General features: G+C 38.4%; 1 long non-coding RNA gene across 1 annotated transcript in view; it reads right to left on the bottom strand.

The window, feature by feature from the left end:
* The window catches only part of LOC147655617 (uncharacterized), a 35574-nt gene extending 20527 nt beyond the window's left edge, over positions 1–15047 (bottom strand). Inside the window, exon 1 of the long non-coding RNA XR_015289376.1 lies at positions 14937–15047. This is a non-coding gene — a long non-coding RNA (uncharacterized LOC147655617). The remainder of the gene's footprint in view (positions 1–14936) is intronic.
* Positions 15048–17382: the final 2335 nt, after the last annotated feature.

Genomic DNA, 17382 nt, shown 5'->3' with positions numbered 1-17382 from the left:
TTTTTCTGCCTTTTTTTTTTTGTTTTTGTTATTTCAATTTTTTTAAAAAAAGCCTTTATTTTTTTAAAGAAGGATGAGACCTAATCCATTTGACATGTGTGAGGCTGATGGTTAGGAGCTGGAAGAGAACTGGACAAAGGCCTGACATTTGAGGTAGGGCTACAGAGAAGGACAATACCTGAGTCTGAGCAACAGGATAATAGGGCCAAAAGGAATTGGCAGGAGGAAAGTGGCAAGAAGGTGTAAGCAGAGGCAAAAGCATCAATGTTGTAATGGAGTGAAGGAAATGGCAAAAAACCCATTCAATCTTCCCAATAGAAAGGATTCAGCAGAGCCACAAGGTCAGGCTGTGTAGTCATACAGCACTGCTGCAGAGCTGCAGGATCAGGGTCCTGTCCCCACAACATCAGAAGGAAGACACCCGAAGACACCTGGTCATCAGATTCCATGAGATATAAAACAGGTATTGAAGATATATTTTCTTGTTTTTAATCACACATTTAACATTTGAATAGTCTAACATTTGAATAAACAAAACTAACAACAAAAAGTAGTGACAGTGAGACAAGCATGAAATCACATCTCTCTCACAGCCAAGTTCACAAAACAAAAGATGGGGGAGTGCAATTTACAAAGAGATTTTCTTGGGAAAAATAAAGAATGAATCTTTCACTAGTAGACAAAAAAAGAAAAAAAAAAAAACCACAACAAAAAAAACTCAAAACAATTGGAGGGAGTAACTTCTCATTTCATCTTCTTTGACTGTCACCATGAGATAGATTTACGTCTACTTTACCCAGATGCTGATATTTTTTGACTGTAGCAGCTGGATTAGACTTGAACCAACTAGAAAACTATAAAGGTTCTTTGCCTTGAGCAAAAAGCAATGCAGGACATGAATTTTAGCTGATGAATGGGATGCAGTTTTTCTAAGTTCTTAAATCAGAGGCTTGAATCATGTAGAGTGAAATCAACCTCTGCTACTAGATTACACCTTCCTTACTGCTTGAGTGAGCCTATCAAGTTGCGTGAGACATGACACAAAAACACCAACCCTGTGCCGAGGACTTCACACATCCACCTCACCCCAAGAGAATGATTTTGGAAATACACTGTTTTGAAAGCTTTTATTGTTTTTAGTATTGTATGCAGGTTCATACTTTTGAAACTAAACCGCTTCTATCAGCTCACTGAGTCTGTGTGGGTGGGGAGCTGGTGTGGCTATTACAGCTAAAAACACAGGGCAGAAGTCTTGTCAGCTTTACAAGGTCTTACTTTAGACTTCTGGTCATGAATCCTGCACTGACACAAGACAGAGCTGGCTGGACCTGCAGGAGCTACACTAAGTAGGTGTCAAGCTAGGAAGGGTTTGTTTGTTCAGAGTTGTCAGTGTTGTGCCAGCACTCAGGTGGCCAGGACCCCAAACGCTTGATGCACAAGTCATACATACAAGTATTCCCAAAAACAAAAAAAAAGAAATTAAGCATTTTTGTAAAAATTATTCTTTACCTGTTATATTTCATGCCAAAAAATACAGTTCACACATTCTCTTCAGCTCCTCAAAGACACAGGCTGAATGCAGCCAATCAGGCCACCAGCCAACTTTGTCTGTGAGCCTTGCTGCAGGAGAAAAATGGCACATTGCCCAGGAGCCAACCAGGGTGTGATTCTCCTGACTGCAGCTCCATGCCACAGCAGCTGGAGAAAGGGAGCTGCTTCCACATCACAGCCACGTGCAGGGCAGCCTCAGCTCAGTTCACATACTTAAAGTTCAGGAGATGGGGCACTGAGGAAAACACAGTTGTCACAATGACTTAAGTGCAAATTGCCCAATTAATTCATGGAAATACAGCCTTCTGAAACCAATGACTTTTTTCACAGAGGCTTTGGCAGTAATCAGCTATCTTCTTTCTTTAATCTGTAATAATTAAAGGTGATGTGGAAGTGACAATACATACTAAAAAGTAAACTAATTCATGTACTTGTGTCTTTTCCACTTGCAGAATAAAAATTATATTGATTTCCTGACAACTGTGCCTACTCTAGAGTTTGCCAAAAGTGTTTTCTAAAATTAGTGCTGTTATTTAAAAAAAAAAAAAAGAAAAAAAATTGAAACATTTCCATGTTTACTAGGCTTCTTCCAGATATTGTCTGACAGTATGAAGGATAGAATTAAGATGTCTAGGTACCCTTACTAAGGAAAAACAAGACAGCATTTGGGCTAATCTACTCTTCCAGAAACATATCTTGGGATCAAAATTAGCATTCACATTCTCTATCTTTAAACAAAAAGCTCTTTGACCTCCACAGGTTACCTGCTACCATTGTTTTCAGTTTTCAGCTAACTTCTCAGGAAAGGCAAAGAATCAAACAGCATGGTATAAATGTAAACAGCCATCATTTAAAACAACAATGAGAAATGGTGTGGTTGGCCTGATCAACCATCATGGAACATAAATCACTGACATTCCTATGCCTTTCTGCATAGGAATGTAGGCCACAGGGTAAAACTGGGAATTACTGGCTGTAGCTATTCAAGTGGCATAGCTTACTCCTGAGCTGTTATATTTAGGCTAAATATTCAATATTCTAGACAAAATAGCCACTGAAGAGAGAAAATAAGGACCTGTGGAGTTCACAGCTGAGGAGATCTTATGCAGACCTTAAAAAAATATAAAAAAATAAAAAAGTGAATTATTTATTATATTTCCCCAAATACAGACAGAAACACATGGTGGGGAGCAGGAATTTCTCCCGCTGTCCCCCCGGGGCTCGCAGGGCTGTTTGTGGCTCGGTTCCCCTGGCTCAGCCCTGGCTGCCGGGCAGCGTTTTGCCCTCCCTTGGCCAGGCCTTCCCCGGGGCTCAGCCGGGCCCTGTGCCAAATGCTGACTCTTTTAAATTAGTGCTCCTCCATTACTGCTGTTAGAAACTGCAATAATACTGTACCGAGGCAAAGCTGTGTCTCCTGAATCCGGGCTGAAATACCATACTGGAAGTTTTGTCTTTACCGTTCAAGAACCATTGCTGCAGGGCTCTAAATCTGGGAGCTCTGTGCTTAATGTGGATGCCTGTCCATTCACTGATGCCTTTACCACTTGAACACAACCTAGGGCATTTTGAATGGGGGAAGAAGGGGGAGAGGAAACGGGCACCAGGAGAGCACTGATCAGTCTTAAGTGGGAAAGGATCCAGATACTTGCTACAAAGCAGTGTATTAACCCTGCAAAGCTGTATATGCATAAAGCCAGTCACAATTAAGCAACAAACGCCTCAACTGGGAAAAAAAGAGCAACAGGAAAGATTATCATGTTTTTCTTTTAGTTGTGACATTAATTTAACTCGACTCCCAGGCTCAAAATACACTATTATTTTCGGCTGGTAGCTCATATTTCATGAACAGTTTTCCCTCCAAAGGATACCAGTAGGGGTTTAAACTACTCATTACAATTTTGAAAGATGTCAAATGCTTGGCAACAGCAGTACAGCCTTCCCTCAGCATTTAGGATAACCTGGAAAGGCAGACCTTTTCCACTGTTTGTCATCAGAAGTATTGCTCTGACCAACCTTACCTCACCAGTTTAACTGATTTTCTTTCTTTCTCTGAACGATTTTACAAAACTGTTCGTACAAGCAAACATCCTATATGTGAAGCGATTCACCTGTCAAAGAAGAAGAGGTGAAGAGACTAAGTAATCACAGTTGGTGAGATTAAAGAAAGGCTTTTGGAGAAAGATGGAGACAATTTGAAGGAATACTTGTAGAGGCAAGTAGTGAAAATTATCAAGAATAGCCTTAACTCCTTTACCTAGAGGCTGAGTGCATGCAGCAAGTAAACACCAATTGATGGCAATATAGGCCTTGTATGAGACATAGGGAGAAAATATTTCAGAAGTGGATGCCACCTCTCAAAATGGGTGAAATCTTTCTAGTGATTAGAAGTGAAATTAAAAATCTTTCCAACCTGTTAGGGTCTAAGATTTCCCTCAGGAAGTAGCAGCAGCAGCAGATCTAACAGAAAAGGCCTGAGAATCATCGGCAGGAGGTGGCTCTGAATTGCCTGTGTGAAGTGTTGTCTTTATGGGCCACAAAGACAGTCAAAAGCCTTTGACAGGACACAGGTTGATGGCAAGTGAACAAAGAAACAGATTTGTACTCTTTCAGGCCATGAGGAAGCACTGATGCTATGCAGCCTTATACTCACTCCCCGAATCACTTAAAATCTTAAGGTACATCACAGTGCCTGCTTAGAGAATAAATGAGTCCAGAATGAACACATATGTGCTTCTGCAGGAGATCTCATGGCTGGTGGTACACAAGCAAACCAGTCTGGCAACTCCTAGGGGCAAATAAAAAACTTGTAACCATTTTTGGGAATAAAAGCAGTAAAAGCTGAACAGTGCAAAATGGTCCTGACTTTCCTATAGTAAGAATTCCCATATTTATTGTAAGTACTAGCAAAACAAAGCAAGGGCTCACAACAAGCATGGGTTCTCCTTTAAAGGTAGTATCTAAACACTAACTTTTTGTATTACAAATATGCCAACAATGCAGTAACACAGCAGGATATCAGAGTTAGCTTTCTGTGGTCCATTTATGAGATATAGTTTGTATCTTCTGTCACACCAAAAAACTTATGCCGAAAAATCCACAAGAATCCAGAGGAAGTACAGAAAGAGACATAACAACTTTTTCAGGCTTTCTACCATATTGCTACACACATCTTGCACTGACTATTTATGTTACCTCATGCTACATATTCTGGCCATACATTTCAATTAGCAAATCACAACCCAAGAAAACTATCTGCTTTGTGGCAATTAAAGAGTTAAAGCAACCAACTTCCAAAGACAAAACCACCAAAAGCAATGTAAATAAATGGGGAACATCAAGCATGTGAAAAGTTACAGACAAAGAAATAGACTTATTTATTAGAGCAAAGATATTCTCAAGTATTCTCAAGTTGTAACTTTAACAAAACTGTATCTTGGAGGCTGTTCTCATAATTTCACGCCATACCTCTTTCCTCCCTTCCCCAAAACAAAAGGGATGGTGGGAAGAATGACATCATACATTTTGCTTCTTGAAGAGTCCCATAGGCAGCTAAAATATTACACGGTAGTTTTTCTTAACTATTGCTAAAGCCACAACATATTCCAACCACTTTTCCTACTGGAACAGATTTGACTTGCTCTGAGCTCATTTAAAAGGACTTTTGTGTTCACTTAGGACTGTGTGTGATCAAGCCAACATAAAAAGCCCAAACAGTAATTTTTCACCTACCAGCATGGGGACATGAGAGAAAATGGACATTTAACACTAATACCAGATAATAGGGCTGTTACATAAAAGTCAATAAGCTCAGTGGGGAGTTTTTCATACAGAGTTCCTTCAAACCTCTAATTAGCAGAAGAAACACAAAATGTGCATGCCCCCTATGTTCTTCCTTTTATTGGAAGAAAGCAGCAGGGTTGATTTCCTTTTTAATATACTGAGGTCAGCATCATTTAAGTACCAAAACTCTTCTGTTAAAAGACTAGTGAACCCTTGTGCTGATTTTTGTGTCCATCTTTGTGGAAAACTGCAGAACACAGAATAATGAAAATTATAATGATCTTGCAGCTATTTGAGTACCTATGAATAATTTTCATGGGACAGGTATGTACTAATACACATAAAATTGACTCCGTGTTTTGGTGCACACAAGAAATTAATAATTGATCTAAATATAGTAGATTTAGTTCAATCAAACCTGATCTCAGAAAGAAACCCTCAACTAACTATTCAACAAAAGCATGAAACCTGTCACTGAAGTTAAGCATTTGCTCTGTCCTCAGCCCATAGCTATTTTTTTTCTTCAGTGTATCTTATTGTCAGTCTAGCTTTTCACTTTTTATTATCAAATTGTGTATAGCAGATCAGTGGCAGAAAGCTACTTTCAAGGCAGATAATAGTCTTTTGATTGAAACTTTTCTCAATCCTCCCTTTTTCATTCAGATACTGACCACATTCCCAGAAAATACCAAATAATATTAATTTCTCATCACTGTTTATAAGATTTGTAAAAAGTTTTGAAGGAGATCTATCAAAGTATATTAAAACTGCAGCATTTCCAAAAAATTCCCAACTAATTAACAGGAAGCTACGTATTAGCAACCTATTTCTTGAACTTTAAACTCTTAAAATATAATTTTTCCTGGACTGTTAAAATAAAATAAAATAAAAAAAAAAAACCCAGAAGGAAAAGGTTAGGATGGGATTACGCAAAACTCTAAATCTAGTGCAGACTCAGATCTGTGATGTGCAGTTTTTTAACTTGATTTACTCTGTTGTGAACTTTTAGTTCAGTTAAGGTCTGTGAACCAGAAACTGCTCCTTCACAGAATTCCATGACAAGGTTATGCATGGGAATCTCAGATCCTCAGCACAAAAATAGAGGAGGAAAAAAATGCTCCTGGTAGCTAAGAAACAGAGACACATCAATTCCAGCCAGCTGCTGTGTAGAATAAAATAATCCTTTTGTGAATACAGGGTTTATGACTGTATGGCTACAGGTGCTTAGCTGTCATGGTACTAGACCAAACAGACATCAGTGACAACAGTAGAAAAATAGAAAATATCATAGATAAGAAACATTCCAGCACACTGGGGGAAGATGAAGGGACAGCAGTATAATATGAGAAAAATCTATAGGCATAGTATCAAGATCACTGCAATGAGGGCACTGGCCTCCACTGATGACACTGGAGGTACTGGGATAAAGTCCTAAGAATGGTCCTGAGGGAGCAGAGAGAAATGCTGTGACAAGAGCAAGACAAACCTCTTATCTTAATGTGCTGTTCTAATCACTCTCTACCCTTTGCACCTTTGCCACCACCTCTGTGGTGTCCAAACACCCAATCCTCATATTTTTCACTGCCAATTTGGTTTTAAACTGAGCACCACCAACTTAGGTAAGGTTCTACACACTCCTCATTTACCAATTCCGAGTGGCTTTTGCCAGAATCTTGGAGATGCACCTCCCCAAATCTCCCTTTCCCAGCCAACCCCTGCAAGTCTTAGCAAGTATTAACCTAATATTAACCTAATGGACAATTCCAGGTTCTTATCCAGTTGGCTGGCAGCGTGCTGCAGCCTTTGAAATCCCCCACGTTTCACACTGAACCGTAACATCTGTCTTGCAAGGTATCTGCACTACTGATGATGATGGCAGACATTCATTAGTTTTGGACACACCACATCCTGGTACTTTCAAAAATAAATTCATTTAATACCAAGAGCTCCACCTACAACTGAATTTAAGAATCAAGTAATTCCAACAGAAACCTAACTCTAAGCATAAGCAGCAGAACAGACAGAGGTATTGTTCATTTTGTTTGTATTAATGGAATGAGATTAGACAAGCTATTTTTGCCATAACTTTACAAAAAAAAGCACTTAGCTGTTCAAACAGTGCATCAGGAAGCACACATTGAATCCTTCTATTTTATCATACAAATCAAAGCAGACCAGGCACTTACTGAGAAGAATCCCAAATTTAATTAAACTATAAGATTCATGCTTCCTTACTCTACACAGGCCCTGAAAAGGACTACTGCTTTTTGTTTCATACAACCATATTTTCTTCAGCCAAGAAAAGCACTGGAGCAGTGTCTTGCTGTGCATATCAGGAATCATCTGAACAAGGGTTGTAAGGATAACCTGGCTGGAAAACTGGTGGTCCTGTCAAGATGTCCAGCTGCTTAACAGGAGATACTCATATCAGTCACAGATTTATTTGGGTAACTCTTCACTTGTTAACAAAGAAAGAGATCCTATAGATTACAATACATAAAAATTCACTTTTAATTTTTCTTTGAAGAGACTATATGAAGTACAGACTATATGAAGTACTCTCTTCATTAGAGAAAGACAGATCATGAAAAGTTAACCAAGGGGCTGTGACCCCTGGAGGTGAAACAAGAGAACAAAAGAAGTGAAAAAAGACTAAAGAGGTAAACTGAAAACAGGAATTGAAAGACCAACTTGTAGAAAAAAACAACAACAAAAAAAAACAACATACATGTGCAATTGGAACTGCTTTTAAAAAAGTAAAATAAATACTTTGAACCTAAATAATGCAAATTGTCTCTACTATTTTATTTGGGGTTTTATCCTCCTTTCATGGGTTATTCAAGAGCTGTGAGTAGGTAAAGGAACTTGTAGTTGCAGCCACAATAGGGAAATGGTCTTCTGAGATTTTTGATATCTCTTTCCTATTACTCTCTAATACAGCCAGACTCAATTGACTTGTCTGAAGTACAATTATTCTTAAAATATTTTGACATCGACAAAAATCTATGAAAGAATTTTGCTATTTGCTTTGTTTCCAAGGTGCATAATAGGCTCTTACATTCTTCAACTCTTCCTTACTTAGAAATTATAAAACCTTGATATGTTATCTGAAACCTTATCAGACATGCAGATGGTTCAAATATGCCAAGGTGGGAGACAAGGTACGTGAAACTTAATATGTTGCCTATTTTTCCTTGAAAAGTCTGATTTAGAAAGAGGAGAAGCATTTAAACATTTTGAAGATGTTGACAACTAGGACCCATATTGTCAGGTGTTTTGACTACAACAAAGTTTGATCCAGTGAGACATACAGCTGCTTCCTGTCCTAGATTTAGAGCCCCACCGGTACATTCCATGCTTCATCCTCTGTTTACCATGTCTGTTGGGTTGCCTATTGAGAATTCAAATTTCCAAGTCTGTATGAAAACATACGTAAAAGTTCTGCTATATTTAGTATGCATACTTATGCAGATAAACACTAAAATCAGTGCATTAGGGCTTGTATCAGTTTCTGTTCCAACTGTGCCTGATGTTAAGCTGTTTTAGTAAAACGCTGAAGGTTGAGCAGTATTACAAGACAGAAAAAATTCTCATTAAGAGAACATGCACTGTTGTATCTAAAATTATAATACCATTTTACAATTTATTTTACTCACTAAAAATAAGTTTTACTCATAAAATAGTAAAGTAAAAAGTAAAATATTTTACTCACTCCCCCAAAAGATCAAAGCAACATTAACAAATGTCTATTAATTTAAATTGAAACTGCAAGATAAAATTAAAATTTCTAGATGAGTTATTAGCAGTGTAAATAAAAACAACACTTATTGATCTAAAAATGTTTCTTTCTTAAAAATAGAAAGTAGTCAGGTGATCCCAAGCTTTACTATATCATGAATTTTTTGTTCCTGCCCCAAGAGAAAAACAAAGACCAGCAATGCAAATAGTAACAGAAGCTTTCTTCCAGTACAAACATTTTCAAGGCTGCAGCTCTAAAATCAGACATGTTCTTGGTTAGTGTTATCAGTTTGAATGTTACACTAAAATGAGATTTTAAAAAAAAAAAAAAAATTTGCTAAATTTAGGCTTGGAATGATTCTTGGGCAGAAGAGAAACCACAGGAATAGCAGCTCAGATCTCTTACAGCCAAAGCAGAGCCCTACTTCTAACGCAGATTGCTAATGAATGCTGGCAGCCAGCATACAGGCATGACAAGGTACAGCAGTGGAAATGTTTTGAGCACTGCTGGTCTACTAAGGGCACACGTGTGTGTTTTAGTTCATGTGGCACTCGCTTCACTAGTATCAGAAGCATCTGTCCCAGAATCAGTTGGCAAGTAGTGGAAATTCAAACCCTACCAGAAGCTGCACAATTGATTCACGTTCTACTTCCACAACAAAATAAACCTGCAGTTGACTTTTGTTACAAGTTTAACATAGTAGTTTTAGAGGCAAATATAAACAACATTAATATTGCTTAAAAAATATATTCTACTTTCTCTTTAAAACATTATGTGCCTACATTTCTACAGTAAATAGGCATAGGCAAAAATACTTCCATTTGGCAAAGTGATTGAAAAGTTGATCTTAATTTTATTTTTCCTGTCTTTCCACACATACACACACACACACACACACATATATATGTATATATGATACTACATTAAATTATGTCCTCTGAGTATTTTCCACAGGATGCTCACCAGACCAGCCATGGGTGAACAGAATTTCTTTACAAAACAGTTATTCAACATTTTGCCTTTTTCTTACTGCTCTGTGTACTGCCTTGGACATATTTACTGCAGGGTAAGATTATATAAATTTTTTTTCAATAACAGGATACAATAGTATTACTAGAAAAGAGAAATAGAACAAATACTAATACTATTACTAGAATATAAGTGGCTCATGAAAACTAAATTGTATCCATACCCTGCAGTGAAATTATCCCCACCTTCCACAGATAAAGATGAAATATAACCATATCAACATTGTAAGCACCAGTAAACTCTCAGGGCTCATATTCTCACCATTGTACTTCATACAGTGTAATAATTCAAAGCCTAGTGAACTATTGTTGTGAACATATGAAATATTATCATTCAAATTTTGCAAGTCTCTTCTCTTGATTCAGATGCCATGTTCATAGGACTCTTAAAGGTCTTATATCTTAGCCAAATTGAGGTTTTTCTAGCCTCCCTAGATGAGCAGCATGAAGGTAGCCTCCTATCAAATATCAAGTAATTTCTTCACACTAAGAACCTGCTAAATTTTAAGAAAAGACAGGATATAATCTCTTCTGTTCTCTGGCATTGTTTAGTCTTCATTGAAGAAGTTTTAGCTCATTTCCCCACCCCCAGGTCCGCTTGAGATAGATATCCAAAGTGGAAAATTGCAGTTCAAACTGTTAAAGCTTAGCAAAAATAGCACATAAAACTTAGAAAAAAAACTTACAACGAGAAATACCGAGCATTATGGATTATGTTATCACCTAGGCTAATGACATGTCTACAACATTACCTTTCAAACACGCAAAGTTACATATATAAATGTGATTTTAAACCTTGCCAATGAATTACAAGTCTTTTTCATGGTTTTGATGAGCAGAGTACGCAGCTGCCAGAAGGCTGGAAAGTAACCTGAAATAAAGGAGTTTGCTGCCAAGTTTTTTCAGCAGTACTGATGAGATCCAGTTTTGGGGATGGGCTGGGGATTCTCACCATCTCCATCTTAGGCCTTTTGAGTGCAACACCACAATCTTTCTGGAACACTGGAGATTTTTGGTATCTTTTTCCCTTACCATAAAACAGCATTTCTGGCTATATGAATGCAGTAATTGTGATTTCCAAACGTACCAGCTTACAGAAGAGCCCATTCTGATGGGAAGGATACACATTCATATGAAACAGAAAACTATGTAATTCAAACCACATTTTTAACTGTTAAACATTTCTTCACCAAAATACTCATTATTCTCCATGTGTGTGTTTGCATGTGCATATAAAAAAACAGGTTTTGGCCCAGTTCCTGCAGCTGAGCTCCCCAAATGTGTATGTGAATGTGTGGGTGGGCATTGCAGACTGGGGGAAACTTTGCAGTGAAAGGTAAAAGAACCAATTCCAGGACAATTCATAATTACTGTAGGTATTACCTGGCATTAACCTGTAACCAAGGGCTGATGCTACACATCTACATGAAGGAGAGTAAGTTTTAAATATTTTATAGCGGCAGTAAATTAATGATCAGTAAAATCATCTTTATGAGATGTACATAAACTATCATGTGCTTTCCTGACAGAGAAATTGTCCAGGTTAAGTGAGTTTCCAGCTGACAGATCTTTGCTTTAGTCTTTATGGTATGATTTGGAATGTACAGAGAATATCTCCAAAATAATAATACATATTTTTGTGAAAGAGAAAAGCACATTTTCTAGATATGAGGCAAGGTATAACGCTAGAACAGTGTGCCAGTATAGTCAGTTCTAAGATTTAAAATAGAGGGAGGGATTCATCATGCCTCTGAAACGACTGATTCCCAGAGAAGAATAACAGTCATGCCTCACACGCCTTGGAAAGAAATTCACAGGAAAAAAGCACATGGCAAGGGAAGTCAAGGGATTGCTCAGCATGCTGCACATTTTTAGTTGACTGCTTTACATGCAAAACCTCTTGTAACCCAAAATCGAGTGCTCGTATATGCCATATGTTCACACACCCAAAACTATTTCTGTGTCAAAGACCTGCAACAACAGCTTAAGTCCCTTTCCTTGCACTATGGTCTCGTAAGCAGACATCTACAAAAATGAGGAGTGGAATAAGGCACCCTCCATCAGATGGGGGACTTGAGCTCAGTGCACTCAAAATAGACCACTTCAACACCTGTTCTCACAAAAAAGAGGTTCAGACCATCAGGTCATAGATAAAACTTCATATATCCTCTTGTGACTGTGACATCATACCTTAGAAAATCCAAGACACTCAGAATTAAGGTGCTTGGAAGAGAGGCAGAGCCTGAATATAAAAGCACACTGTTGGATTTGGGTTGAGGACACAGTCAGGAGGAGACATTATTCAGGCATCTCTTTACAGAGTGAACACCCCCACTGCCGACTGCTGACACAGAGGAGTCAGTCACACCCAGTCTTCTTTTGGGATGTAAGTGTTTTTAAAGTATTGATACAAAAACCTGGGATAAAAATTTTGGTGCAGGCACCCCATTGTGTTAAGTTAGGAATTCCACACTGTCTATCAGCCAATAAGCGAAGGCTCATCACTATGGCCTTTTGCCAAGGTTGGGTAGTCACAGAATCACAAAAGAGCATTAAAAGCAATGAAATAATCATAGTAAATAGAAGAGAGAAACTTATCAATCTGATCTTTAAACTGTTGGGGTAATATCCTCTTTAAACACAGACACAACCGGTTATGCAGCCTCCAGTCTGTTTTCTTTTGGAGGCAGCTGGATTTAGTGAGACCTGCTGCAGCCCTGGAAGACTCTTCTCACCCTGTCTGTGAAGCTGCTTTATGTAGCTGCTCAAATAATCAGGGTGGAGTTCATCAAGCAAGTTCAGACTCTTTTTAAAAGCATACCAGTATTTCAGGGACAATGAAATGAAACTTCATAACGAAGAAAAGCAACTGGCAACTTTAACTCTAGACTGACTATTAGCATCCATAATGTACTCTATACCCATAATGTACTAATATCCAATGATGTCTTCTAAAATCATTAAAAAATATTGCAATGCATTAAATCATACATTTGAGAGGTGGCAGGCCACTACATATAAGATGCCATATACCAAATTCTGTCAAAGGAAATAGAGTCTATTATTTCCCATTTTTGCTAGAGAAAAGTGTGTTTTGGGAATAGTAGAAGGCAACAGAACACCTTTCTCAGGCAGGCAGAAGTATGAAACCCTAACTTTAGGCTTCACAGCCAATGAGTTATCTTTCCAATTATCTTCAGCAGAATGGTGGTGAATATAGATATGTCACCAGTACCAGACTTGAATGAACCCATCTCAGCCTGTTGGCATGCATTCAGTAGCTATCAGGAAACTTCTAAAAGTATTAATAATGTCTTCTGCCAGCAGTCATTAAATCAAAACTAGGGCCTTCCTCATGAACACCCTGATCCCCAGTAAGTAGGGATCTTAGAAGTAAGTAATCTGCCAAGTAGGGAGCTTTTCACTGTGTGTCACACTGAGGGTATCTAAAGCAAAAATGTGGAATTATGGACCCAAATCATTTATAATGGTTCAGATGAGATTTTTTATGGACTAGGGTATGAACAAATTTCACGTGCCTAAACTAAAAATCCATTCCATTCTTTTTTACAATCAGGTTGAATTTTACAACCTTATTTAGATTTATGAATAGTCATTTCTATATTTATAACAATTGTAAAAACTGAGAAGCTTATTGTTTTTGTAAATCTAACCTCTAATTTAAGCCAGAAAAATAAAACTAAAAGCTTTCCAAAAAAGGAACATTGTTCTTACACTCACAGAAAAGAGAGCAAAATAAAAATTTCTAAAATGAATTGGGCTTTCCTGGTCAAGGGGAAATGCAATGAGAAATCATGGTTCATAGTAAAGTTTGCCACCTAACCTTCTGTGAGGCTTCTTAGCCTTCAGGTCCTTCTTTCTACCTAACTCACTCAAGGGTCATAAGCACAGCACAGAAGTACTTATGCTGACCTCCTCCTCCCCATGTCTTTATGGGAAAGATAATTTATCACTAGTAACTAAGACAAATTCAAGAACTTACCACCCTGGCAACCAGCCTATTTGTGGTTACTTGTAAGACTTGGGAAAAGGGGAAAGTGGATACTCTTGGTAATGCAACTGCTAGATTGGCTTAGAAGAAGGCTTAGTTGAAAGATATCAAACCACTTAATAACTTGTTTATTAAGTTAACACTTAACTAAACTTGTTTAGTACAGCACACACCCCATGTCCAAGAGAGAAGAAAATTCTCTTCCTTTCCCACTCACTAGCTAGTACAGAGAGACCACCACAATAAAAACTTCCTATATATTTAATTGACAAAAGCTACACATACTATGCTGTCTGTATTCCAAAAGTTAAAAAAAAAAATAGGACCCTTAAAGGCATGTCAGTCCTACAATTAAAATAGGGACCTGTTATGCTAAAAACAGTACTAATAACTTGTCTTATATATCATAAAATTACTGCACTGAAGCCTACTTAGAATCCTTTGATAGTCATGAGAAAACACAGCAGTCTGATTCAGACAGCAATTATTTGCAGCAGCATATGGATAGAAAAGCCATTGTAGCAGTTTTCTCAGTAAAACTCAGCTACTAGAACATAATATATATGATGCAAGCTGAAACTACAATGTTAAATCTCTGAATTTTAGGGAATGAATTTATAAACTTTTCTAAACACCTGAAACTCAAAACTTAACTTGAAAGGCTTCCAAGACCCCTCCTTTCAGGGTATCCCCCTCTACTGAAACCGTGCATCATGTATTCTAAACGCTGCTGCGAGATTGCAATGAAGCTACTGCACACTAGTGGCCTGAAGGGGCATCACCACATTCCAGTCATTCCACTTTTCTCTGAAGAGACGGGGCTTACCTCCAATGTGGTCACACCACTTCCTACATCCAGAGCTGACAACAGCTAGACTCTTCTGACAGTATCTGGAAGTCTGACCATGACGATACAGCCAGGACAAACCAGAAGAGGCTGGAATTCAAAACGGAAAGTTAAAAATTCAGACAGGGCATAAAACTAAGCAAAAAGCAAATATTTAGGAAACAAAAGCAAACAGAAAAAAAAAATCCCAGACAAAGCAGTGGTACATGCAAGAGAGAAGGGCAAAAATGGGGAAAACAAGCAAGAAATTAAAATGCTGGAATATTTGAACTGTTGGTGACAATTTTAGCGAGGGACAGCAAATAGGCATTACCCCTTTTTTCTAAAATTCAGTTTCTTCTTACAGCCCACTGTGTGTGTGCTGAAAAAAATTGGTTAGGAAAATGGAAAGGAGTTCCAGTGCATGTGCCACTTCCAAAAACTTTTAAAAAATCAAACTTAACCGAATTTGAAACTGTAGGTCATCAGTCTAGACCTTTCAAAGAGTCAGAAGTGACTCAAGCTTTTTGTTTAAAACAGTACTGGTTTTCTGAACAGCAACAGAGAAGCATTTACAACTTGAAGCAACAGCAGAGGCCTCTTAACTACACTATGCAGACAACTCACCAGGGTGTTTCCCTCTCCCAGTACAGTTCATGTCAAAGCCCTGCAATATCCCCAGCTGGAAACTGTAAGAGTGATGAATGAGTTATCCAGCTGATACAGAAAATCAGAGTGCAGTCTGTCCTACTCCATCATTCCTCAGATATTTAGCATAGCTTTCACCTCCTTCCCCTACAATTCACAGAAAGGCAGATGGATATGGTTTTCCATGCTTTGATGGAATAAAAGGACTGTTAGCTGTTTGCCTGTTTTAATAATTGTTTCAAGGGCTTTTCAACAAAGAGAGAAAAAAATTGCAAAAAGCAAAAGGAAACAATCTCCCCAAAAGGCAAACCATTGCAATATTTCCTAAGCAGAAGGCACAGTATGATCTGGCCACTTAAAAGATGGTATGGATTTCATTCTTACCTATGGATTCTTTGACATATAGGTCAGCCTTCTCATAATGAGGAGATTGGTATTAGTATATATGTATCAAAAATTTGGATACTAATTTTTCAACACTAGTAGGTTTTCTCGTGGTTTTGCTGTGTTAGGAAGATCGCTTCATTGCTTCTTTTGGCATTAATTTGGCATTACTGAATGTGGTTTTGGAATGAGGAATGGATATTTTTTAAATAAAAAAACCTACTGCAATTACTACATTAGTATTTTAAAGCAGTCTGCTTAGTGACAAAACAATACCCATCAGCTGTCCATCTGCCTCGGAGCTCAGCGAAGCTCTGGTGTGGGTGTTGTCCTATGCTGCAGAAAGCAATGTGCTGCAGGAGCAAAAAGGCCAGAGGCTTCACATCTTTAGTAAACCAAATCCCCAGGAGATTGAGACCTATTCTTCTCCTCAAAGGATTAATGTACATATAAATCCCAGTGTTTCCATAAAACATTTATAGTTTGAGAGCAAGAGAGTAAATATAGGGCAATTGCAGAGATTTGATTCTCTTTGCCTTCTGTAGAAATGTGAAACTGCAATAATTTTTCTTTTACAAGAGCTTTTGTAACATGCACATATGCCCTGCTGAATTAGCAGTGGTACTGCCTGGAAAACATATGCAATTAAATTGATGTAGGAAAAGAAGAAAGACATTGAAAGACAAAGAAAAGCATTGTCTATTGTTCCTAAAAGAATAAATATTTAAGTATCAAAAAAAAAAAAGGAGGCAATTGGTGCAGCTCTTATTAAACCATAGGGAGAGGATAAAAAGGAGCATTCTCCCATGCGATGCTGCCACAGCAGGCCAGGGGGCACTTTAAAAACGTCAGAGAAGTCCTTGAGGAGCTAGTGGAATTACTTGATGGGGGCTGAAGGAGGAAGGCAGGAGGCTGGAGGGGGCTGCTGGAGGTTCTCCACTGCAAAGCGAGCTCCTGGAGGGGCCATTTCAAGGCCCATCTGGTGGATGGAAATCCCGCTTCAGCCTTACAGAACAGATGCAAGCCCTTCCATAGATTAGAACCACCAAACCCTGGATTTGCCTGGGGCTGTGGCACCTTTTCAGCTAGGTAGCAATGGCAAGACCAAGAAAATGCCTTCTTGAATGTCTCTTCTTGGATGCTTCTTCCTGAGGAGCTCTGCAGAGCTTGTTCTTATCCCCCGGGGAACCACAGGCAGTAGCCATAAGAAATGCGGTCCAGAAATGTTGTCCAGGGGTCTCAGCACTTTGCAGAACCCACTATGCTTGGGAAGGATTCTTTCCCCTAAGGCTGATCAGGACCATGGTATTTGGCCTCTATTGGAAGGCCCTGAGATAGCTTCAGGTTGAGAGATAATAGGGCTTGGGTATTCCTGGGAGGCAAGACCAGAAGGCTGTGGAATGAGGAGGCATGT

Source organism: Cyanistes caeruleus, chromosome 1 (assembly GCF_971803275.1).
Source record: "Cyanistes caeruleus chromosome 1, bCyaCae1.hap1.1, whole genome shotgun sequence".
Classification (NCBI taxonomy): Eukaryota; Metazoa; Chordata; class Aves; order Passeriformes; family Paridae; genus Cyanistes; species Cyanistes caeruleus.
Note: the sequence above shows the minus strand (reverse complement) of the source record. Positions and strands in the feature narration are given on the sequence as shown.